Here is a 23,679-nt window from a genome sequence, read left to right on the forward strand (position 1 = left end):
AGTCTGTGATGTCACAAAGTCACCCTGTGATGTCACAGCCTGCTCTATGATGTTACACAGCTACCTGGTGATGTCACAACTCACTCTCTGATGCCACAGAGCCACCCTCTATGATGGCAGAGTCTGCTCTATGGCCTCACACCCTACTCTGTGACATCACAGCCAGCTCTGTGATGTCACAACTCCCTCAGTGATGTCACAGAACCCTCAAGAACTCAGTTACATTGAAACACTGAAGTTTCTTGTACTTTGAAGAGATCCCTGCCAGGGACAAAACTGAGAAAGTGTGGGAGGAAAGCCCAGAGCCCCAGTGCTTCAGGGCAGGTGAGAAGCAGCCCTCGACATGCCAAGGAGGACAGGTGGTCCCCAGGAGGCCCAGCCAGCCAGGCCTGGTCCGTGTTCCCCTGGTTTGGTGGTGATGCCTTGAGAGGCCACCTAGAACAGAGCTAGACAGTGCTAAAGGGATAAAGCAGGTGTTTATTAAAAGGCCTTCAAGGGATACACCTGGGGCAGTACAAGAGCCTGGCCCTGGCTCCATCCTAGATGGAGTCCAGGTCACGAGTTTTCCCTGGGGCAAACAGGGAGATTTGGTCTGGCAGGATGTGTAAAACAATCTCCTGTAATATCTACTTGTTCTCACACAGAACACTTGGCTGCAGGGACACATTCCCATCGTTCCTGCCCAGCTTTCAGGATTCAAACACTGCTGTCTTTCCCCAGAGCTGTTCCTTCAGCTGCCTCGGGAGGGCCTTTTGGCCTCTGGACCCACACTCTGGCTCCATTATTTGCACTGTTGGATCCAAACCCTTTATCTCCACCAACAGCAGTGATTTGAGGTGCATCTCCTTTTTTCCCAACTCTTTTAAAAACTGACAATATCAATAATTGTGCTACCCTGTCATGGGGTTGAATAATCCAATCTTGTTCACTATTGTTTAACAGAATTACTTCAATTTCTCCTTGATAAACTGCATCAGTTCCTCCTCCCATGACATGAGCACTTTGCAAGGCCAAGCTCCAGTGAGCAGTTATCGAACCAAAGTGTCCTGGAGGAATCTGGATTCCTGTTCCTGTACTGTTAACTCTCATTTGCTTCTGATTTATCCTAACTAATTCCAATGCATGAAGGTCCAGCCCTGCAGCCTCTGGGCTGGCCCTGCCAGGGCCATCACAGCCAGAACAATTTCCCAGGCAGTCCAAGTCTCACTGTCCATGGCTGTATTTGCAAATTGGGAGCAGCCCTGCACAGCCAGGGGGTTTCCATTTCCCCAGGGGGCCATTGCTAAGGGCATGGAGCACATCTGGGAGATGGCTTCTCCATGGGGACAGGTTCCCATCTCTCATTCTTTCAATTGCTCTTTTAACAACCCCTTCACCCGTTCAACCAATCCTGCAGCTTGTGGATTGTCTGGGACATGAAAAACCCAGAAGCCTTAATCACTGTGTTTCTCACATAACAGACAAAGCATTCCGCACCACAGTATCAGCAAATCCTATAAAAATAGCCAATTTCATCCCTTCCTCCTTTATTCATTGTATGCAGTCTTGCAGAGTTTACCACTGACATTTGGGTCTTGGCCAGTCCTTTTCTGTAGGGTATTCAGTGTCACAGAGAGCAGCCAAACCTGACAAATTAGTATTGTCAGCATTATTTCACATTATAAATTTTAAATTATACAGATATGAATATAGATAATTGGATTATATAATAATAATAATAATAATAATAATAATAATAATAATAATAAATCACTTGCACAAATGAACCTGAGCTCAAGATTTAAACCTTCTTCTGTCACTCCATGTGGGAATATTCTAACAACAGTTTTTCCCTCTGTTGGATGTTTCCAATGCGCTGTTAACAAAATCCATCCCCATCTTCCCAAACTCACAATTCTTTCCCTTTTCCCATATGCAATTTTTGGATGCATTTTAAGACATCCAGGGGTTCAGTCTCTTTTAACCGACTGCCGCACTGCTCACACGGTGCTCCCACCTCAGCCCACTCCAGAGCCAGGGAACTCCAGGGAAGGGCTTCCCACCTGGGAATTTCTGATGGGGCCGATTCCTCACATTTACATTTAAAAAGTGACATTTTGTGGTGATCTGGCCAGACTGTGCCAGTTTTGTTTCACCAGTGGGCAGGGTCAGCACCAAAGACACAGACACCAACTGAAGGAATCAGTGTCATTGACTGTAGCTCAAAGCAGCAAAGAATCACAAAAGGAGCAGCTCAGCAATGCACCCAACCATCACCACCAAAGATTGCAGCAGTGATTAAGAAAGATCCAGCCCCAGTTACCCTCAGGCTTTACCATCCCCCAGATCCACACAGCAGCTGGGGAAGCTGTCACAGCCAAGGGCTGCAGAGCCACTCCTGGACACTGGCAATTCCTGCAGGTGCCTCCAGCCACAGCTGAGGCTCCAGCCCCGCTGTGAGAGGGCCCAGCTCTGACAGTGCTGAATGAACAAACTGACAGCACTTCTGGTGCGGGAACATCTGCTTTCATCCTCCTCTTGGGCTCCTCCCAAAGCCTGGCCAGGGCCCCAGGAGGAACCAAGGGAGGTGACTTTGACCATTCAGCCCCAAACAAGGCCAGATGTCGGATTTCATGGCCTTGTCCGGCTTCTAAACACAGAAAGGTCAATACATGTTTCACTAATGAGTGGATACATCTATCACAGTGCTAATGACCATGCATATTTCATTAGTGAGCAGATCCAAAGATAACCTTTGGTTGGAAGGTTCATCCAGAGGCCACCTTTGGCTCAGGGCCTGTTGTTCAGGCCTCACTCAGGGCTGTTGTCCAGGCCTTGGCACTTCAGGGACGTGGTTTAGTGCTGGGCTCGACACTGCTGGGTGACCGGCTGGACTGGATGAGCTCAGAGGCCTTTCCCAACAGAAAGGATTCTGTGATTCCATGATTCCATCTGCTGCATTCAGCCAGGTCCATGTTAGCAGCATTCATTTGCTCAGAAAGTCTCCTCTTGCCCAGCTCTTGTGGCCTGAGGCTTCAGCTCCTTCAGCTCCTGGTGCTCAGCTGCTCGTGCTGAACCAGACGACTCGGAGAGAAGAACACAGTCCATCCAATTCCTTCTGGGACACGGAGAGGGGAGGCTGTGGAAACAGGAGCATTGTTTGCTGTGGCCTCCTCTCTGCCCTTCACACCTTTCAGCGCTTTGAACCAGCCAAGAGCTTTCTCCAAGAGTGCAATGGAGCAGCTGTTCCTGCTCCCGGGTCTGGCTCTCTCCAGTCTCTGACCTTGCCTGCTTTTGTCCCTCTTGCTGTGCCCTCTGCTCCCCCAGGGCTCGGTGGCTGCTGCCCAGGACTGTGGGACTGGCACAGATCCCGTGGTCGAGACCCTCCTTTCTCTGCCCTTGGAGCTGCCTGGGCACAGCAGCCTTTTCCATCTGGAAGCTGCCCATGGACAGGGAGTCCCCAGCTGCGTTCCTTGCACAACCTCCAGGAGCCCAGGGCTGCCATCTCAAGTCCCTGCTGGCCCTGGGGGCTCCCAGGTGGGCACAAGTGGGGCAGCAGAGCCAGCAGGGAGCCTGCGAGTCTCTTCCAGCCCTGTCTGCTCCGAGTTTGGGCCTTGGAGCCTCAGGTGGCCAAAGGCAGCTGCTGCTGGTCCCTCTGTGTGCCCGTGTTCAGCAGTGCTGCTCCATCAGTCTGTGCCCAGCAACGGGGAAAAGCCTCAGCCCTGCAGGGCCAGGAGCTGCCGGGCTCTGCCTGAGCAGCTCAGCCAGAGGGAAGGGAGCTGCTCCCCACAGGAACCAGGAGCAAAGGGCTGGAGCACCTCGTTCTGGTGCTCAGCCCAAATTCTGGAGGGAGTAACAGAGTTATTCACGTGCACGGGTGTGTTAGCTCTGCAGTTGCTGTGCCTGCAAACACATGGCTCGAGATGTGCAAAAGAGTTCTGCAACTCTTGGCTGGATCAGGATGTCAGCAGTGCTGAACTCCAGCTTAGTGCAAAGCAAACACTTTACACCTCTGCTCATATCTGCTAGTTTTTTTACATCAGGGTATCCCAAGAAAAGTAAACAGAGGAGTAAATACTTTCATTGTTTATCAGAAATGTATCTAATTTTGCTGTACATTTCTTTTTCAGGATGTGTTATCAGCTCAAAAAGAAAAAAGAAAAAAAGAAAGGAAAAAATGAGAAAAATATGAAAGAGAAAAACAAGAAAAAAATGTCTAGTGAAAATCTTCTGTAACTTTGGATTAAGAGGTAACTGATCTTTTTAAAAGGAGAACTCATTTACTTGGGGCATGTTCTGATGGCCTGGATCCATCTTACAGAGTGACCTCAGCATCCTTTTTCTAAAGATTTTCGGTTTTGTTTCCAATATTAAGATTTGTTTTTAAATTGGAGTTGAAGCAATAGGAGGATGAGAGATGGATTGTGCATGACTGTGTCTTGATGGCAAAGATATTGCAGTTTGAAAATTGGACCTAAAGTATTGAAAATGAAACTTACAAATCCCAGTGCATTGTGTGACAGCAGCTTTTCCTGTAGGATGTGCAGCATCACAGAGACTTCATCAGTGGGGTTGGGGGTGCTTGGAGCTTTGTCCTGTGCCACTCTGGGATGTCATGAACCAGGACTTCACCTGCCACCAGCCCAGCTCACCCTCTGCCACCGCAGCTCCTTGGACCTTGTGTCCCCAGAGCAGACACAAAGTGTTTCTGCTGCTCCTCCTTTGCACAAATCCACAGAGAGCTGGGATTTTTCCAAGTCTCGTGTCTCCATTGGGCCATATTCCCAAAGAACCAGCAGCACATCCTGATGAATACGGCGAGTTACGTGGATGGTTGTCAGCTCCACTTCCTGCCTAGAAATCCTGAAACTGCTTCTAAATGCTGCTCCTTCAGCTCCTGGACACCTTCTCACACAGAGCTGGGAAAAATATCCCCTGGCCACTGGCTAAAAAGGTGAGTTATGCCAAAGTTAGAGCTCTGAGGGAAATCTCTCTCCCTCCCTGTCCTTTTAATGTATCTGTGCATGGGGGTGTGCATGGATGTGTCTTGTATGCAAAGGAAGGAGCGTGCAAGCAACTTGACTGACACTGTCACTGTCCATGCTATTCCATACCCATGGGTACAGAGACATTATGGAAACCTGGCACAGACAGGGCCTTCTGTCCATGGGTACAGAGACATCCAAGAGCCCCTGGCACAGACAGAGCCTTCTGTCCATGGGTACAGAGACATCCAAGAGCCCCTGGCACACACAGAGCCTTCTGTCCATGGGTACAGAGACATCCAAGAGCCCCTGGCACACACAGGCCTGGCACACACAGGCCTGGCAGCACAGGTTGCTTTCCCCACAGGCTGCAGGAGATGAGAACACAACATTTGCCAACACTGACTGCAAGCCACAGCTGCGGGTGCTCCCCGTGAACCTCAGCTTTGGCACCACTGTCTGCCCCAAGCTTCAGGGGCTGCAGTGGGAGCCCGGCTGGGCTCTGCCCTGGGGCCATCCTGCAGGGACAGCTGCAAACAGGGAGCATTCCCTTGCCACCAAGAGCCAAGCCAGGGCTGCAGGGCAGCTGCTCCAGCCCGGACTGCACTGCTGAGTGCTGCGCTCTGGGGCTGGGGCTCCCCGCACAGGGGACTGGACTGGTGTGCCAGAGGAGACAGAGAAGCTGCAGCTTCAGCCTAACTGAGGTGGGTGCATGGGCTGGGAAGAGTGGGGAGGCTCAAGGGGATTCACAGAACTCATCCTGCTGCAAGGACGAGGAAAAGGGAGTGGCAGCTCAGCAGTGAGGAGAGCTGAGGGCTGGAGACCAGCTCTGAAGGACACTAAAATCCCACCAGACCTCTGAGACATTGCTGCTCCTCAGCCAGTGACAGGATGAGTCCCTAAGCCAGGGGCTCAGCCTTCCTCGTGGTGAGGGGCATCAAGGAAGGCAGCAGTGTGATGGAGACTGCCATGGGCTGGGAACTCACTGGGGGAAAAGAGGCAGCAGTTGGGAAGTAAAAGGCAGATGGGAGAGAGAACAGTTCAGAGAAGGGCTGAGCTACAGCTTGAGCAAGCTGAAAAATGTCATTTGGGGTCATCCCAGATTGATTTCATTTCAGAAGCTATTGAACAAATTTATTTTTTGGGTGGTGGCATGTTTTCCCTGGGAGGTGCACACTCTGCAAACTTGAGCTGTGTTGCTGAAATGCTCAAGCAAGGCTGTGCTGCAGGTCACACCATTTCTTCGTTGGCTGATTCTGGCCCAGTGCTGAGCTCCAGCAGAGCCCTGGCAGAGCCCAGAGCAGCCTCAGCACCCGCAGGGCCCGGCTGCAAGGAGAGAAAGCAGAAAGCGCCCGTCAGCTGAAGGCTCCTGTCCCCTTGTCCCAGCCGCCCGCGGTGCCCAGGCCATGCTGGCCGTGCCCAGAGCGGTGCCCAGAGCTGCCCATCACTGCTGCCTTTGGCAGCAGAGCAGGAGGGCAGGACATGTGCCCAGCCTGCAGCCAGCCACGGCACATCCAGCCCTCAGCAGCTGCCCGGAGCAGGATGCTCCTGTGCTCGCTGCCATCTCCCCAAAGCTCTGATCCCACCATGCCAAGCAGACGGGACCCACCTGACGCCATCCACCGCTGGAAGAAAAGCTGGTCCCAAACGATGTCCTCAGCCTTCTCCAAGGGGACGGCCCATCCACGCCGCAGCTGCTCCCAAGCACTTCCCCATCCAGACTGGACCCCACCTGGAACGCTTCCTCTAGAAAAACACACAACAAATTATTAAAATAGATTACAGACAAAAAGGGGAACAAGAAAAAAGGTCAAAAATCTTATCCCTGTCAGGGCCTTGAGGAAGGCCAACCCCTGCATGACAGGGAAAATCCCACCTACAGGTGAGGGAAGCCCAGGCTTTCTCCCTTCCCCCTGCACTGCCCCCCAAAATAACGCTGATCCCAAAGCAATCAGGGGCAGTCAAGCAGCCCAAGCCCTTCCTTGCCTGCAAAGCAAAGCAGCCCCTGCACACGTTCTGGAGTCCCACCTCTGCTCCCACCATGGGGGTTTGTTTGTGTCGGGCTGGCTGCCCCAGCCCCAGCCCCAGCCCGGGGCACGGTGGGTGCTGGGGGCTGTTGGCAGGGCCAGGAGCCCACTCCCATTTCGTACCCACCCCAGCCCATGCCCCCAGCCCTGCCAAAAGCAGCCTGGCAGCCGACTTAAGGATCAGCTGCATCCGCCCCAGCAAAGGGGGAACCTTTGGTTCCCGGCCAGGCTGAGCAATGCCCAAATCTGGGAGCATCCCCCTGTGTGTGGACTCATCTGCAAATTCCCTGTGGAGCCTGGCTTTGGAGAAGGTGCCAGAATCCAAGTCCATCATCTTCAGCTGGCCAGGCCGAGGAAGAGATTGTCATCCTTGAGGTTGTCCTTGGTGTCTCCAGCAGCAGCAGCCCCACCTGGTACAGCTTCTCCAGGGGCTCCTTCTCCTTCCCTGAGGCCAGACCAGGCTGTCAGGGTTCTGCCCAGGGCCCCAGCTGTCAGGGAACCAGGACAAGCAAAACCCGGGGGATGGTGGCCACCAGTGCTTGCCACACCAGGTGTCCAGCTCAGCTCCAGCCCAAGAGCTGCGTGTTCCCTTCTGCTGACCCCTGCTCAGAGCTACAGGCAGCACAAAACCTGTCTGGTTGGCTTTGCCACTGATTGCCAAGAGATGTGTGGAGCTGTTACCTGCCAGGCCCCTGGATCCAACTGTGCACGTGGATCTCTCCCATCCTCTAGGGCAGAGGAACACCCTGCACCCAAGGATCATGGAAAAGCTCTTCTAAGGACGGCCTGTCCAAGGGCTGCATGGACAAACACCTCTTAATGACATCCTGGCACTCTGGGGAGGGAAACCAGGAATCACCAGTCAGCTGGAGAAGTTGCCCCCCTGTTCCCATGCCCCGGCCATGCTGGGTGTGCCCAGAGCTGGGCCTGAACTTCCCCATGGATTCTCTGTTTGGAGGAGAGCAGGATAGCAGGACTTGTGCCACCTCCTCAGCAGCTGCCAGAGCGGGATGCCCACGAGCTGCTGCTGTCTCCCAGCACTGGTATTGCCCCTGTGGCCAGAGATGAGGATCCACCTTGAGAGAGCCATCGTGGGAACAAGATCCGCCCCCAGATGATCTCCTGGCCCCTCCTGAACGGGTGCTTGCCCATGACCAGGTGGCACAGCAGGAGGCCCAGGGACCAGATGGTCGCTGCCTCGCCGTGGTAGCGTCGGTGGTGGATCCACTCTGGTGGGCTGTAGGACAGGGTTCCTGTGGAACACAGACAGAGTTCAGCAGGGGGATGCTGCTGCTCCCAGAGCCTGGCCCCAGCACCCCTGGGCATGTGGGGGCTGCCCCAGTGGCACACGGGGTGACCGCTGCCCTCTCGCCAGCACCTGGGACTTGTGTACAGACTCGGGGCTGGAAAAGAAGCCACTGGTGCTGGAAGAGGGCAGCAGAAACCCTGGGAAGGCCCAGCCATGACACACAAAAGAAAAACTCACCCAGTGGTGGAGAAACTCACTCGACTACCTGCCTGCACAGCCCCCCAAAAATGTGAATAAGTCAAGGCAAACAAGGGGGGCAGAGCAGTCCAAGCCCTTCTCACCTGCACACCAAACTGCCCAGGGCACGGGGTCAGACCCCCCTCTCTGCTACCCCCATGGGGGTTTTTGTCAGGCTGGCTGCCCCAGCCCCAGTCCCAGCCCAGGGCACAGTGGGTGCTGAGGGCTGTCGGCAGGGCTGGGAGCTGGACCCCCTCACACCCCCACCCAAATCAACCTGGCTCCAGCATTAATCCCATCCCAGCTGCAATAGGGGGAGCCCCGGTGCTGCACCCCGGCTGGGCCATGAGATGCCCAGGAGCATCCCCTGGCAGGGCTCACCTGCAAACTGGGTGTAGGCTGTGTCTTGGAGGAAGGCGCCACAGCCAAAGTCTATCAGTTTCACCCGCCCCGTGGCCAGGTCGAGCAGGATGTTCTGGGGCTTGATGTCCCTGTGCAGGACCCCGCAGCTGGTGCAGTGCCGCACGGCCTCCAGCACCTGGCGGAACAGCCCCCGCGCCTCCTCCTCCGGCAGGAACCTCCGCTCCGCCAGGAAACCCGACAGGTCCTGGCACCGCTCCGGGCGCTCCAGCACCAGCAAGAAGCTGTCGGGGAGCTGGAGCCACTCCAGGAGCTGAATGACACCAGCGCAGCCAGAGGCCACCTTGTCCAGCAGCACGACCTCCAGGGGTGCGCTGGTGCCGTCGGGCTGCGGGAGGAGCGCGATGCCGTCAGTGGGGCTGAGGCCGTGCCGGGGCTGGGGAAGCCCTCAGCCAGCCCGGGATGCTCTGCATGCCCCGCTCAGCCCACGCCCGCTCTCCCTGCAGGGCTCCCGGCAGCTCCCACCCTGCCGGGCCCCGGCTCATCCCCGCCCGGCACGGCCCGGCTTCTGCCGCTGGCCCCGCTCACTCACCAGCTCGCCCCAGTGCCGGATGCGATCCCGCGGCACCCTTTTGATGGCCACCTGCGACCAAGGGAGAGCAGCGGGTTCAGCTCGCCCCCGCCTAGCCCAACCCCATCCTCCTCCTCCTCCTCCTCCTCCTCCTCCTCCTCCTCCTGCGCCCGCCGCCGGCCCCGCCGCTCACCGGGGCGCCGTCCGAGAGCCGCGTGGCCGCGAAGACGCTGCCGAAGCCGCCGCTGCCCAGCAGCGAACCCAGCCGGTACCGCTCCTGCAGGGCCTCCTGCGCCTTCCCTGCGGGCGGGACGCGGCTGTCAGCGCTCGGCCCGGGGCCAGGAGCGGCCCCCGAGCGCCCCCCGAGCGCCCCGGGCCGGCCATCCCCAGGCGTTCTCTGCTGGCAACGGGACAGCGGCGGCTCGGGGCCGGCGGCCGCGCTGCCGAGCGGCGGAGCTCGGGCCGGGGAAGCCGCAGCGGAGGCGGCGGCAGCGGCCGCGCCGCCTGTGTCCTCCGCGGGGCCCGGGAGGAGCCGGGGCCGGGGCCGGCACTGGAGCCCACGTCGGGGCCGGGGCCGGGCTCGGGCCAGGCGGAGCCAAAGGGCGGCGATGCCGCCCCAGGCACTGATTCCCGCCCGGCACAGCCAGCGCCAGCACGGCCAGAGCCGGGCGGAGGCGAGACCGCGGCGGGACGGCCGGGGATGAAGACGGGGATGGGGCAGCCCCGCCCGGGGCCGGGGACGGGTCGGGGGCATGGCCCGGCCCGGCAGGGGAGAGGGAGACCGGGAGAGGAGGGGACAGCGGGAAAGGGAGAGCGGGAGAGGCTGCGGGACAGCAAGAGAGGGAGAGGAGGAGCAAGAGGGACTTGACAATGCCGCTTCTTTCGCTGCTTTCACTGCTGCTGCTGCTGCTGCTGCTGCTGCTGCTGCTGCTGCAACTGAAGCAACTGAAGCTCCGGGGCCGTTTGTCCCCGTGTCCGTTTGTCCGTTGCCCACTCGCCCCCGCGCCCAGCCCCGCGCTCCCCGGGGCAGCCCCTGAGCCTGTCCAAACACGGGAACTTTGCCGTGTTCAGCCCAGACCCAGAGTCTGGACTCCTACCCAGGGGCACAGGAATCCCCTCGGGCACTGCTGTGCATTGTCCCTGCTGAGGGTCAAACACTCTCGGAGCGCATTCCCTGAGTGCAGAATTTGTACCTGACCCAAGCACTGCACTTACCTCTCCAGCAGTGATTTCCAAAAAACAAACCCAGGGGAAGGCAAACTGTGTGTAGCTCATGGTATTTTACAGTGTCTTAAACTTGCCAAGTCATGGATCTTAGAAGTGAGACCCATTTGGATTAATGGGATGGAGAAGTAGTGCAAGATGGAAAAGAGAAACATAGAAATAAGCAGAGAAAACCATATTGGATTGTTTCTTTCCATTTTCATTTCATTTCTTAACAGCTGTTTCAGTTTTCCCAGAATCTTCTCCACAGTCCTGTTTGCTCTTTCCAAGAACCTTTCCTGGAGAACGAGGAAGCTTTGAGCAGCTCCTGTCACAAGATGTGCCACCAGCTGCAGCTTCTCTTGGCTTCCACACCTTGCGTGCAGCTCAACTCTTGCAGCAAAACAGGAGAAATATTTGAAGAACTTGACAGCTTGTTCTTTCTTTTCCTTGTGGGCTGGGCAGTTGTGCCATTGGTGAGGTTTTCATTGTTGCTGTTCTACCCTAAGAAACCATGACGGGCTACCAGGAATTGTCAGGGAATGCAAGCCTGACTGAATGCAGAGAAAGAATCTGCAGAGCCTGCAGCCAGAAATGGAGAGCTGTGTGATCATCATTGCAACATCCCCATGGACATCTTGAAAGTGATCTAGAAGATGGAAATGGGCTGACAGAGGGAGTTTGTTTCTGAGTTCAGTGTAGATGATTCCACATCTGGTGCATTGGTTCATAAATCAAGAGCACAATCAGTTCATGGAAAGCAGTAGAACAAGCTGGACCTCTCAGGAGATGACTGAAAGAATCTGAAAAGGAGAAATGCAGGCAATGACTTGGTGGACTTTGTCTGGAAGAAGGGTCATTTTTTCCTAATAATTTCTAATCCATCTCCTCTGCATTTGTCTTTCTGAAGAAGGCCATTTCCATCCCAGATTCCCAATGGAATGGGAAGCCTGAGCTTGTGGAAGTGCCTGAAAGATGCCCTGTTCCTCTGCAGGGACACTCAGGCTGGAGCAGGAGCCGGAGCCCTCTCTGGGGAAGCCTTCTCCGAGCTGGAATTTGTGCCGTGCTGGGAGAGGAGGAGGAGGGGGAGAGCGCTGGGCGCTGTGTGGCAGGAGCAGGAGGTTTGGGCCGCAGGACATTCCGTCTGCGCCACTGCCCCGCAATGGGCGGGAACGCTGTGGGGAAGACTGGGGGACAATGGAGCGGAATATGGATGGCACTGGGGGGAACTGGAAGGGCCTGGGAACGAACTCAGGTGTACTGGGAGGGACTGGGCTGTACTGGGAGGGACTGGAGGGGCACTGGGGCTGTACTGGGCTGTACTGGGGATGAACTGGGCTGTGCTGGGAGGGACTGGAGGGGTTGAATGGGCTGTTCCCGCCTCTGCTGTCTCCCATTTGCCGAGGCTCCTGCCCATCACAGCCCTCAACCAATCAGCACCAGGGATCTGGCTTTGGGGGCGGTGCTTGAGGCTGCACCATCTTTTTCTTTTGCCTACAACTCCCATCATGGTCTGCGGCCCCATAGAGCCCCATTGGGGCTGTGACTACAACTCCCATAATGCTCTACGGCACAATAGAGGCTCATTGGGGCCAGGACTACAACTCCCGTCATGCCCCGTGCCCCACAGAACCCCCGGTATCCGCCCCCATCTGTCCCATAAGTGTCCCCCAGACCCTCCAGGATCCCCAAGTGCCCCTCAGCGCCCATTCGGGAACGCACAAAATTTTAATGGCAAAGTACAGCAAAACAAGAAACTTTGGAAAAGCATTTAATACAACATCCAATCCAACGTAAAACACTTGTCATAGCAGTAACTTCATTCACTCAGCCCATTTAGCCTGGAAAGCCTTAAACACTTCAGTTGTTCAGGTACCCAAAAATGTTCCATAGAAAGAGCATTAGAAGGAGAGGAAAGAGAGAGAGATACAGAAAGACAGAAGCTCCATAGAAAGACACACCTGTGGCTCCCAGCTCCTGGGGTTCCAGTGTGGCTGAGACACAAACCCCAGGGGAAGGCAGAGTCCATAGCAGGGGCTGACCTTGTGCTCCTTGGTTTTAAGCCCCTGGGCCTTCGTGGGCCTCCCCCCAGCTGGGGCTTGTGATTGCTCGGGCGTTCAGAGCTGGGTTAGCACTGTCCCAGCTGTGTGACTGATTGACAGCTCAACCCAAGGTGTCTCGGGACATCGATCTCATCCAGCCTCTGACAGCGACCACGGTGACACTGGGGAACCTCATGGAGCCATGGGTCAGTTGTGACAATGCAGGTCCAGGGACACCACAGTGACACTGGGGCACCTCATGGAACCATGGGTCAGTTGTGACACTCTGGGGACCTCGTGGAACCAGAGGAGACCATTGTGAAACTCCCATGGAACCGAGGGCCCAGGGTGACACTGTGCAGCCCAGAGTGTCACCGAGGAGCCATTGTGACACTGTGGGTCCCCATGGAACCAAGGGAACGTGGGACAGGCTTGTGCCTGAAGTTTTAGCTTTCGTATTTTCCAGATTCTGCACTGCATCAGTCTGTAACTCTGAACTTCATACAGAGTGTCAGCAAGTTCTCTTCACAGTGCACTCAGACAAAACAATCCTTTTCCAGCCCGAGAACCAAGGACACCGCTACAGCTTTAGCCCAAAAAGTGAAAACAACAGCGAATTGAATAGAGCAGACTGGGAGGGTGGGACTGCATAACCTGAAGGTGTAATTGGACAATTAACCCCAATATGGAAATGAACCAAAACTTATAAAAGTGTGCAAACGTGTGACCTGTCGTCCATCCTAGGTGTACCCTCAGCCAGGCCCTTGTACTGCCCAAGGTGGATCCTTTGAAGGCCTTTTCAATAAATCCCTGCTTTATTCCTGTCACACTGTCCAGCCTCTGCTCTAGGTGGCCTCTCAAGGCATCAAGGCCTGGCTGGCTGGGCCACCTGGGGGCCACCTGACAGGTCCAGCTGACCTTGGCATGTCAAGGGCTGCTGCTTGTCAGCCCCTGGGGCACTGGGGCTCTGTGCTCTCCTTCCTGTGGAAAGAACTGTCCTTCTCCTCCAGGTGCCCATGGCCAAAATTTGGATTCCTCCTCTTATTTTGCTTCTATGCAAAGATTGTTCCCCGATGAAATCTGCCAGGACAGACAGGTCTGGCTGGCTTGGCCACCCAGGGGCCACCTCTCATCTGCCTTTGAGACACTGGGACCATGTGCTTTTCTTTCTTATGGGAAAAAAGCAACTTTCATGTCCAGGCACCCATGGCCAAAGCTGGGAATCTGCCTCCAGGATTCCCTGTGTCCAAGGATTTCTCCCAGATGAAAGCTTCCAGGAGAGACAAGTCTGGCTGGCCTTGGTTTCCAAAGAGCTGATTCTTATCTGCCTTTGAAACACTGGGGCTTTGTGCTTTCCTTTCTGATGAAAAGAAATCTTCTTCCTGCCCAGGTGCCCATGGCCTAAACTGAGATTCCACCTCCAAAACTCTGTACATCCAAGGATTCCCCCCAGATGAAAGGTGCCAGGTCTGACTCTCTTGGCCTATGGTGACCACCTCTCATCTTCTTCCAAAACACCTGGGCTTTGTGCTTTTCTTTCCTATGGGAAAAACCATCCATCTCGACCAGATGCCCATGCCAAAGTTGGGAATGTTCCTCCAGAATTCCCTAGATCCAAGGATTTCTCAGTGACAAAAGCTGCCAGGACAAACAGCTCTGGCTGGCTTGGCCTCCCAGGAGCCACCTCTCTCCTCTTCTGCCCCTGAAACACTTGGGCTCTGTGCTTTCCTTCCTATGGAATAGAACCGTCCTTTTTACCAATGCAGAAATGGCCAAAAGAGGGATTCCACCTCCAAAATTCCTGATATCCAAGGGTTGCTTTCAGACAAAAAAAGTACCAGAACAGAGAGGTCTGGCTGCCCTTGGCCTCTGGTGGCCGCTTTTCATCTGGCCCTGAAACACCGGTGTTCCGTGCTTTCCTTCCTGTGGAAAAGAACCGTCCTTCACCTCCAGGCAACCAGGTCCAAAACTGGTATTCCACCTCTAAAATTCCCTCTATCCAAGGACAAAATCTGCCAGCACCATCTGATCTGGCTGCCCTTGGCCTCTGCTGGCTGCGGCTCATCCACCCCTGGAACACTGGGGTTGGGTTGTTCCCTTCCTATGGAGACCACGGTGACGCTGTGAGGACCTGGTGGAACCATGGAGACCATTAGGACTCTTCAGGGCCTCGTGTCACCAAGGGGGCATTGTGACACCTCAGGCCTCCTGGGAGCAAGGGACCATTGGGACACTGTGGGACCCCATGGAACCGAGGGCACATGGAACAGCTCTGGCTGGCTTGGCCTCCCTGGGGCCACCTGACAGGTCTGGCTGATGTTGGAATGCCAAGGGCTGCCTCTCATCAGCTCCTGGAGCACTGGGGCTCTGTGCTTTCCTTGCTATGGAAAAGAACTGTTCCTCTTTTCAGACAGCCATGGACAAAATTGGTATCTCTCCTATAAAGTTTCCTGTATGCAAGGGTATCTCCCAGAAAAATCCTGCCAGCTCTGGCTGGCCTTGGCGTCTGGTGATCACATCTCATCTGCCTCAGAAGCACTGGGGCTCTGTGCCTTCCTTCCTACAGAACAGAACTGACCTTCTTGTGCAGGGGCCATGGCAGAAACTGGAATTTGGCCACCAAAATTCCATCTATCCTAGGATTGCTCCCAGACAAAAGCTGCCAGGACAGACAGTTCTGCCTGGCCTTGGCCTCTGGTGCTATGAGCAGAATGTTTTTTTCATTTGCAAACACCTTGGAGAGGGCCCAGAGATCTCCCAGGCTGGGTTTGCAGGCCTCAAGAACCAAACACATATATGGAGGCTGATGTGCCTGGGCTCAGTTGTGAAGAGACTGAGGACAGATCAGGAGTGGCCTGGCAGGGCTTGAAGGGTGGATTCAGAAATGGTGGAGCTTTTCTCCATAGTGTGAAACAGCCAGAGAGAGAAATTATACCACAAATGCAACTGGTGAAATCCAGACTGGACACAAGAGGAGAAAGGAATTTCCCTCCCAGGGCAGGGCTGTGGTGCAACACGTCCCCAGAAGGAGCCTGGAGCAGCCCAAGGCTTTGTGTGGCCAGGCAGAGGCAGGCAGGAGGCAGAGCTGTCAGCAAAGGAAGGGGCCAGCGAGGTGGGGCAGCCGGGGGATGAGGACAGCCTGCAGGGACAGAGGTGCAGGGCAGGTGTTGGAACCCAAGGTGTCCCTCAGACACTCTTGGATGTTCTGGGTCCAGGTCAGAAGCATCTGAGACCCTGGCAGGCACCCGGGAACCCCTGTGGCTTTGAATTTGATCCATGGAACAATTTACCAACCTTGCCGGAAGAACAAGAAATCACAAAAGTTTAGATATTATAATAGAAGTAATCACAAAGAAAAAGGAAGGATTTTTGAGTGCTGTACAGGGGGGGTTTAGGCCTTGTACAGATGGGTCTGAGTTTTGTACATGGGGGTCAGAAGTTCTAAGATGGAGGGATTTGGGCATGCCCTGTCCTCCTTCTTTCTCCTTCCTATTCCCCATGTTCTTGGTGATTTTGGCACTCACAGATTGGTTTAGAGTAGAAAGTCACCATTCAATATAGGTGATAGGCATTGAGGAAAAACTATAAACATTTAACATGTAATGTGTGATATAAAAGATGGCACCAGCCCTTGGGTGAGAGAGACGGAGAGAGATGGAAAGGGACAGAGACGGAGACGGAGACGGAGAGAGACGCAGAGGGAGGAGTCAGAGAGAATATCAGGGAGTGTGTGTGCCTTGAGATAACATACAATAAACTACCTTGAGACTGGACGACTGAAGACTACTGAGTCTTTCTTTGAAGGCCCAGGTTGGAGGAGAGACTTTACCAGCACCCGGGGTCACCCCAAACTGGGGGTGAGCCCCGTCAGTCCCTTTCCCTGTGTACCACCCCTGAGCCCTCAGACCACTGGATCCCTGTTGCTCTCCTCCAACCCCTCTTTTCCTGTATTTATACCCTAAACCCTCCTTTGTCTTTGTCTTTAACCCCCAGACCCCTGGAGCGTCAGACCCTAATAAACCCTGGCTGGAGCTCCATGCCTGGACCCTCCCGTGTCTTCACTGCCGAGCTGCTCCGTGTGTGTGTGTGTGTGCTGGGGCTCTCGTGGCTCCTGCCCGGCAGCACAAAACACTCTCAGGGAAAGTCGTGCCTGCCACCACCACAGACCACACCAGTGTCCCTTGGGACCAAGAGGCCATTGTGACCCTGTGGGACCAAGGGAGCATTGCTGCCCTGCCAGACCTCATGGAACCAAGGATCCACTGTGACACTGCAGGGCCTTGGGGACCACGGTGCCATTGTGGCACTGCAGGGCCCAAGGATCCAAGGGACTTTGTGACACCAAGGGGTCCCATGGAACCAAAGGGACATTGTGACACTGGGAGGCCTCATGGAATCATGGAGACCATTGGGACACTCTGGGGCCTCATGGAACCGTGGTGACACCAAGCTGGGTGTGAGTGTTGATCTGCTGGAGGGCAGGAGGGCTCTGCACAGGGCCCTGGACAGGCTGGATCCAGGGGCCAAATCCAACAAGGTCAGGTTTAACAAGTCCAAGTGCCGGGTCCTGCACTTTGGCCACAACAAGCCCTGCAGCGCTCCAGGCTGGGGACAGAGGGGCTGGAGAGCAGCCAGGCAGAAAGGGACCTGCAGGGACTGATGGACAGCAGGCTGGACATGAGCCAGCCGTGTGCCCAGGTGGCCAAGAAGGCCAATGGCTCCTGGCCTGGATCAGGAATGGTGTGGCCAGCAGGACCAGGGCAGTGATTCTTCCCCTGTGCCTGGCACTGGTTGGGCAGCACCTCCAGTGCTGTGTCCAGTTCTGGGACCCCAATTTAGGAAGGACATGGAGGGGCTGGAGCGTGTCCAGAGAAGGGCAACAAGGCTGGTGAGGGGTCTGGAGCACAAGTCCTGTGAGGAGTGGCTGAGGGAGCTGGGGTTGTTGATCCTGGAGAAGAGGAGGCTCAGGGGAGACAAGGCACTGTCAGGGCACAGGTTGGACTTGATGATCTCCAAGGTCTTTTCCAACCTTGCTGATTCTGGGATTCTCTGAAACCACCCTTGGAGCAGGTGCAGGAGGAGCCCTGGGCCTCCTCTTCAGAAGCTGCAGCAGCCCAGGTCCGTCAGCTTCTCCTCACAGCCCCAAAGCCCATCCTGTCAGTCCTGCAGAGCCTCTGCAGCTCCTCCTCCTTGCCCAGAACAGGGAGCCCCACAGGCAGACACAGCAGCCCAGATGTGCCCCCCTGGCCTGGGCTGCCTCTGGCAAGGGAGCAGCACGAGGCACTGCAGGAGCCTGCAGACAATTCCTGCAGCACCTGTGGGATGATCCTGCTCCCCAAGGGCCGTTCCCATGGTGCCAAGTCAGGAACTGCAATGGGGAGTGGGGCCAGAGAGGAAAGGGCAAACAGGGATGGGCTGTGTGCAGGGCAGGGAACAGGGATGGGCAAGAGGAAGAAATCTGGACCAGGGAAGAATAAAGAAAGCAAAGGTGAAGCCAAGGAAATGCTCAGGGCAGTCTGGGGGTGGCTGCCAGGCAGCCCTGGCTCTGAGCAACAGCGTCTGCAGTGGGACAGGAAAGTCCCAGCTGATGGGAACAAACTTTCTGGCTGAGTGCAGAGGCCAGGACAAAGCTGAGTGGTTTCCCTGGCGTCCTCCAGCCCTTCCTGGCCCCAGGGGCTGATGGCATTTGTGCTCCCTCAGGTTCATGCCACCACACCAAAACTCTGGGGCTGCTGACGGGGGTTTTCTGTGCTGAGCATTGGCCTGGCCGTGTTCTTGAGAGAGCCTGGGCAAGGAGCCTGGAGCCCCCAGGCCCTGGCCTGAGGCGTCAGCGCTGCCCCAGCAGTGCCCATGGCCTGTCCCTGCTGCAGCCCCGGCACTGCCACCCCCAGGACTGTGCCCGGCCCCGAGAGCACTCAGGCCCTGCAGCAACACCAGGGCCACCAGGGCAGCGGGGCAGGGCCACGGGAGCAGCACTGGCAACACCAAGTGCTGCTGCTGCTGCTGGGCACAGCTGCTGTGCCAGCACTGATCTGCCCCCAGCTCTGCACACAGACATTGCTGCTGCAGCTCCAGAGAAGGCAACAAAAGGGCACCTCTGCAGAAAACTCTGCTGGGACATCCTTGAGTTCCTTTAAAGCCACCGAGAGCACAGCCCCTCATTGACACAGTCTGTGGCCACAGGGAAGGTGGAGAGAAACAAAATGAGAAATGGCACAAACAATGACATTTGTTTGTGGACGATATTGAAAAAGTAAAGTAAAGAAAAGGAACGTCCAAAATGAAACCAACAAGTAGTATCAAAGATGACATTTATTACAAGTGATTTGGAGAAATTGGCCAGCAGTTTTATGTTTCTGAAAGCATCCAGTCATCAGTCTCCACACTTCAGCCTTGAGCTCCTGGTTCCTCAGGCTGTAGATGAGGGGGTTCAGGGCTGGAGGCACCACAGAGTACAGAACTGACACTGACAGATCAAGGGATGGGGAGGAGATGGAGGGGGGCTTCAGGTGAGCAAACATGATAGTGCAGAGGAACAGAGAGACCACGGCCAGGTGAGGGAGGCAGGTGGAAAAGGCTTTGTGCCGTCCCTGCTCAGAGGGGATCCTCAGCACGGCCCTGAAGATCTGCACATAGGAGAAAACAATGAACACAAAACAGGTAAATAACAAACAGGCAATAACAGCAATGAGCCCAAGTTCACTGAGATAAGATTTGGAGCAGGAGAGCTTGAGGATCTGTGGGATTTCACAGAAGAACTGGCCCAGGGCATTGCCATGGCACAGGGGCAGGGAAAATGTATTGGCCGTGTGCATGAGAGCAGTGAGAAAGGCACTGGCCCAGGCAGCTGCTGCCATGTGGGCACAAGCTCTGCTGCCCAGGAGGGTCCCGTAGTGCAGGGGTTTGCAGATGGACACGTAGCGGTCGTAGCACATGATGGTCAGCAGGAAATACTCTGCTCCAGTGAAGAAGAGAAAGAAAAAGAGCTGTGCAGCACATCCTGTGTAGGAGATGGTGCTGGTGTCCCAGAGGGAATTGTGCATGGCTTTGGGGACAGTGGTGCAGATGGAGCCCAGGTCGCTGAGGGCCAGGTTGAGCAGGAAGAAGAACATGGGCGTGTGCAGGTGGTGGCCGCAGGCTACGGCGCTGATGATGAGGCCGTTGCCCAGGAGGGCAGCCAGGGAGATGCCCAGCAAGAGGCAGAAGTGCAGGAGCTGCAGCTGCCGCGTCTCTGCCAGTGCCAGCAGGAGGAAGTGGCTGATGGAGCTGCTGTTGGACATTGGCTGTGGCTGCACATGGGCACCTGTTCATGGAGAAAGGACAGTGACAAGTCAGGAGAGGCTGCTTGGAGGCAAACCTGGGCCATTCCCTGTAGCCTGTCCTGCTGGGACTCACCCACCCTTCTTCCTGCTCTGGGCAAACCTTCACCCAGGTCCCTGCCTGAGCTCCAGCTGTGCTGGCTGAGTGTGCCAGGAGGAGCCAGGGCTGTGCGTGGGGGCTCTCAAGGAGCCATCCCTGCCCTGCTGCCCTGGGTTTGTGGCCATGTGGCAGAGGGACAAGGCTGAGTATTCAGGATTTGTCAGGGGAATCACTTCTAATGCAGAAAGGCTTGGTACCATGTGCACTCCCACTTCTAAGGGAAATAGATGGCAGGAGCTTGTTTAAGGAATTGTTTTCCTACCCACACATCATTGCTGGGTCTCTGAGGTCAGAAATCCCCAGCATTCCTGCTGCACTCAGAGTTTGGCACTGAGAGATGGGAGAGGCAAAGGATTCCCAGTGCCTGAGGGCAGGTGAGGGGCTGGATGGGCTTGTTCCCAACTGCCCTGGCTTTGCACCTTTCGCTGCAATCAGAGCACAATCACACTCCCGGCTCACCCTGGCATAAACTAGACCCTGCTCGTAGACATCCCTGAATGTCTCACCCTCTCCAAAGGTCTCTGGGCAAGGTCTCAGCAGCCCCTTGTGCCAAGGACACTCACGCCTCCCTTGGCCAACCCAGCAGCATTTCCTCAGCTGTGGCATCTCTGCACTTCCCCGTGGGACATTTAGGGATCTCCCAGAGGCTCTGGCACAGATCTGCACCCAGGAGGGCAGCTCAGAGCTGGCAAGGGCACAGCAAGGAGATCCAGGGTGTGCCCATGATGGGATCTCAGGGAGGGGCTCAGCTCATTCCCCTTTCCCATGGACTGCTTTGCCCACAGCCCCACAGGTCCCAGGGAAGCTTGGACACCCCATTCCCATGGACAGCCCTGCCTGGCAGGAATGCCAAGGGCAGTGCCTGACTCAGCTGCTGCAAATGCCTGAGCCTCCCTGAGAGCACCAGATAAGAGTGACAATATCAGGGGAGTGCAGAAACAAGAGAAGATGTTGTGGTGCTGTGCCTGAGAGGGCAGGGCAGAGACCGCCGGGCACTCAGGACAGTGTTCCCGTGCCCAGCTGTGCCCAGCACCTCCCATACACCAACAGTGCCCTCCTGCCCCAGCATTGCTCTGCTCAGCCCCCTCTCCTTCCCTGAGCATCTCCCTGTGCTTGGACATTCCCTCCTGAGGGTGCCTTGTCCCTGCCAGCGCTCACAGAGCCCATCCCACCCCGTGTGCCCTCGGCCCAGCCCTACAGAAACCTGCCTAAGTGCAGGGCCCTGGCTGGGGCAGGGTCTGTGTGCAGCTGGGCAAGGGCAGCTCAGGAGAGCCCTGCTGGGCCCTGCCAAGGTGATGCTGCTGCTGTCCAGGGCTGAGCAGTGGCTGAAGGCCCTTTGGGAGGCTGCCAGCAGGGAGACTGACCACCCAAAGTCACAGTTCTGGAGTCTCTGTAAATGTTCAAACATTCCTTTGATGATCCTGTGTGTTCCTTTCAACTCAGAATGTTCTGTCATTCTGGGATTACAATTCCTGTTCTGCTTCTCTCATCCCCCTGTTATCTATGATCAAACGAGAGGAAAAAAAAACAAAAAAAAACCCTCTTGCAACAGAGTTAGAACAGTAAAGTAAAAACCAGACCTTTATTGGAAGCTTCCAGGTGTCCCAGTGGGGATGAGGCACAATCGGCTCCTGATTTCAACAGTTTATAAAGGTTGATTAATTAGGATATTTAACAGGAAAATCCAATAGGAGAATCAGTTGTCCTAGTTACACACCCCTAACTCAACCCTTTGGAGAAGGTCCAAGGGCTTCTGTGCCCCACTTTTTGTTATGACTGCTCACATGCTGGTCAAAAAACAAAATGTTCTTCTTGTAGGTCCTCTTCCTGATAATAAGACTATACAATATTTCAGGAGTGTATTTAAACAGGTTATTGTTCTAAAATCTAAGAGAAAGGTTAGGAAATGTACTAGAGTTAATTAAGGACTATAGTTATAGAAGTATATAAGAGTAGTTTAATAGAATTAATTAAGAGTATAACAGAGTAAAGTAAGGATTATAGTTTTATAACAATATAATAGTAATTTATAGAGCTATGAGTATTTAAAAATGTATCCAAAGCAAAAGTTTTTCTGTCACCACCCCAACTTTCCCATCCTTCTCCAAGCAGGAAATTGAAAACACTCTCAGGAAAGCTCCGGATCTTTAAAGGAATCCCAGGCTTACCTTCTTTGGGAAGTGTCCTCCGGAGCTGTGCCCAGGCTGGTCTGGAGCTGGGAGCAGCCCTGCCCCAGCCAGCAGCTCTCAGCAGCAGCACCTGCCCTGCTCAGGGTGGCTCCTTCCCCCCACAGCTTCTGGCCAGCGCTGGCAGCAGCTCCCCGGGCCGGCTGAGAGCTGTCCCTGGCAGGCAGCAGAGTCCCTGGCCCAGCACAGCGCCCTGGGCTGCAGGACCCTGCTCTGCAGGACAGCCCTGGGCACCCCTGGCTGCTCTGCACAAGAGACCATCAGAGAATGTACTCACAGGGGCTGTGGGCATTGGCATGTTCCAGCTTGAGGAGATCACTGCAGGAGCTGCAGCTGCATTGTCCTGCAGCCAGAGGTTCCTGTGCCAAGGGCTGGCAGTGATTCTGCCCCAGGCACTTCTCAGCACCTTCCCAGCCCTGACTGATTGAAGCTCTCTGTGCCTCTGGGCTGTGCCCACGCTGGCTGCAGGCAGTGCCCCAGCCCTGCTGGGCTGGGAGAAGAGCTGCTCATCCAGAGAAATGTGCTTTTGAAGCTCTGCTTGCTTACCAGCATCACCCTCTGTGCCAGGAGCCCGGCCCAGCTCAGCAGCACAGACACAGCACAAGGACTTGAATGAGCCTCTGGGGCTTTGTGCTCAGGCCCTGAACATCAGGCCCTGAGAGGGAGCTGCAGAAACCTCTCCAGTGCTCCAAGTCAGAATCCAACTCCAAAGTTTCTTTGACTTTTAATGGGTCCCAGTGAGGGACACGACTGAGAAAGTGTCCCCAGGCCCCAGGCAGAGCAGAGAACTGGAGGCACTGATGACAGGTGGGGAGAAAGAGAAGCCAAGTCTTGGTGGCCTGGGGCACAGCAGGGTCTGTGCCACCAAGGGCTGTCAGGAGACACCTTGTCCTGAGGCCCTGGGGCCTCCTGGCACAGCCCCAGCCAGGCTGGGCACTGTCAGCCCCTTGTCCTGCCCTCAGCATCCCCCCCTAGCCCACATCCCAGTGGCCTCAAGGATCTGCTGGAAGGAGTCCCTGGGGAGCCTTGCTCAGGAATGGCCCTGGGGGCTCCACAATGCTCCCAGGGACTGCAGGTTTTTCAAAGGACTTTGGCTTTGGCTTTTGCCTTGCAGTCTCTGAGAGCTTTCTGCAATCATGGCCTCCAATTATCTGCTGTAATTAGTCCCTGGAGAGGCTTGGTCAGGAACAACACTCAGTGGGGCTCATTAATGCTTCAAGGTACTCAGTTCTTTTAAGGTACTTGGTGTTTCCCTTTTGCTACAGACTCTGTGAGAGGTTTGTGCAGTCATAGCCCCAATTATCTGCTTTAACGAGTCCCTGGAGAGCTTTGTACTGACACTCAGTGGGGCTCATTAATACTTTGAGATACTCAACTTTTTTCAGGTATTTTGGATTCTTCTTTCCACACTGAGAGATTTT

At 55.3% G+C, this 23,679-nt stretch overlaps 1 long non-coding RNA gene and 2 pseudogenes across 1 annotated transcript; 1 reads left to right on the forward strand and 2 right to left on the reverse strand.

The window, feature by feature from the left end:
- LOC128820667 (uncharacterized) overlaps positions 1–23,679 on the forward strand; it is a 2,212,279-nt pseudogene that overhangs the window by 1,222,801 nt on the left and 965,799 nt on the right.
- LOC128820669 (uncharacterized) overlaps positions 1–23,679 on the reverse strand; it is a 1,091,286-nt pseudogene that overhangs the window by 222,401 nt on the left and 845,206 nt on the right.
- LOC128820804 (uncharacterized) lies at positions 12,366–13,222 on the reverse strand. The gene is made up of 2 exons (XR_008440963.1): positions 12,910–13,222; positions 12,366–12,844 (listed from the first exon to the last, which is right to left on the reverse strand). It is a non-coding gene; the product is annotated as an uncharacterized LOC128820804 (long non-coding RNA).

The sequence above is a fragment of the Vidua macroura genome, chromosome 30 (genome assembly GCF_024509145.1).
Source record: "Vidua macroura isolate BioBank_ID:100142 chromosome 30, ASM2450914v1, whole genome shotgun sequence".
Lineage (NCBI taxonomy): Eukaryota > Metazoa > Chordata > Aves > Passeriformes > Viduidae > Vidua > Vidua macroura.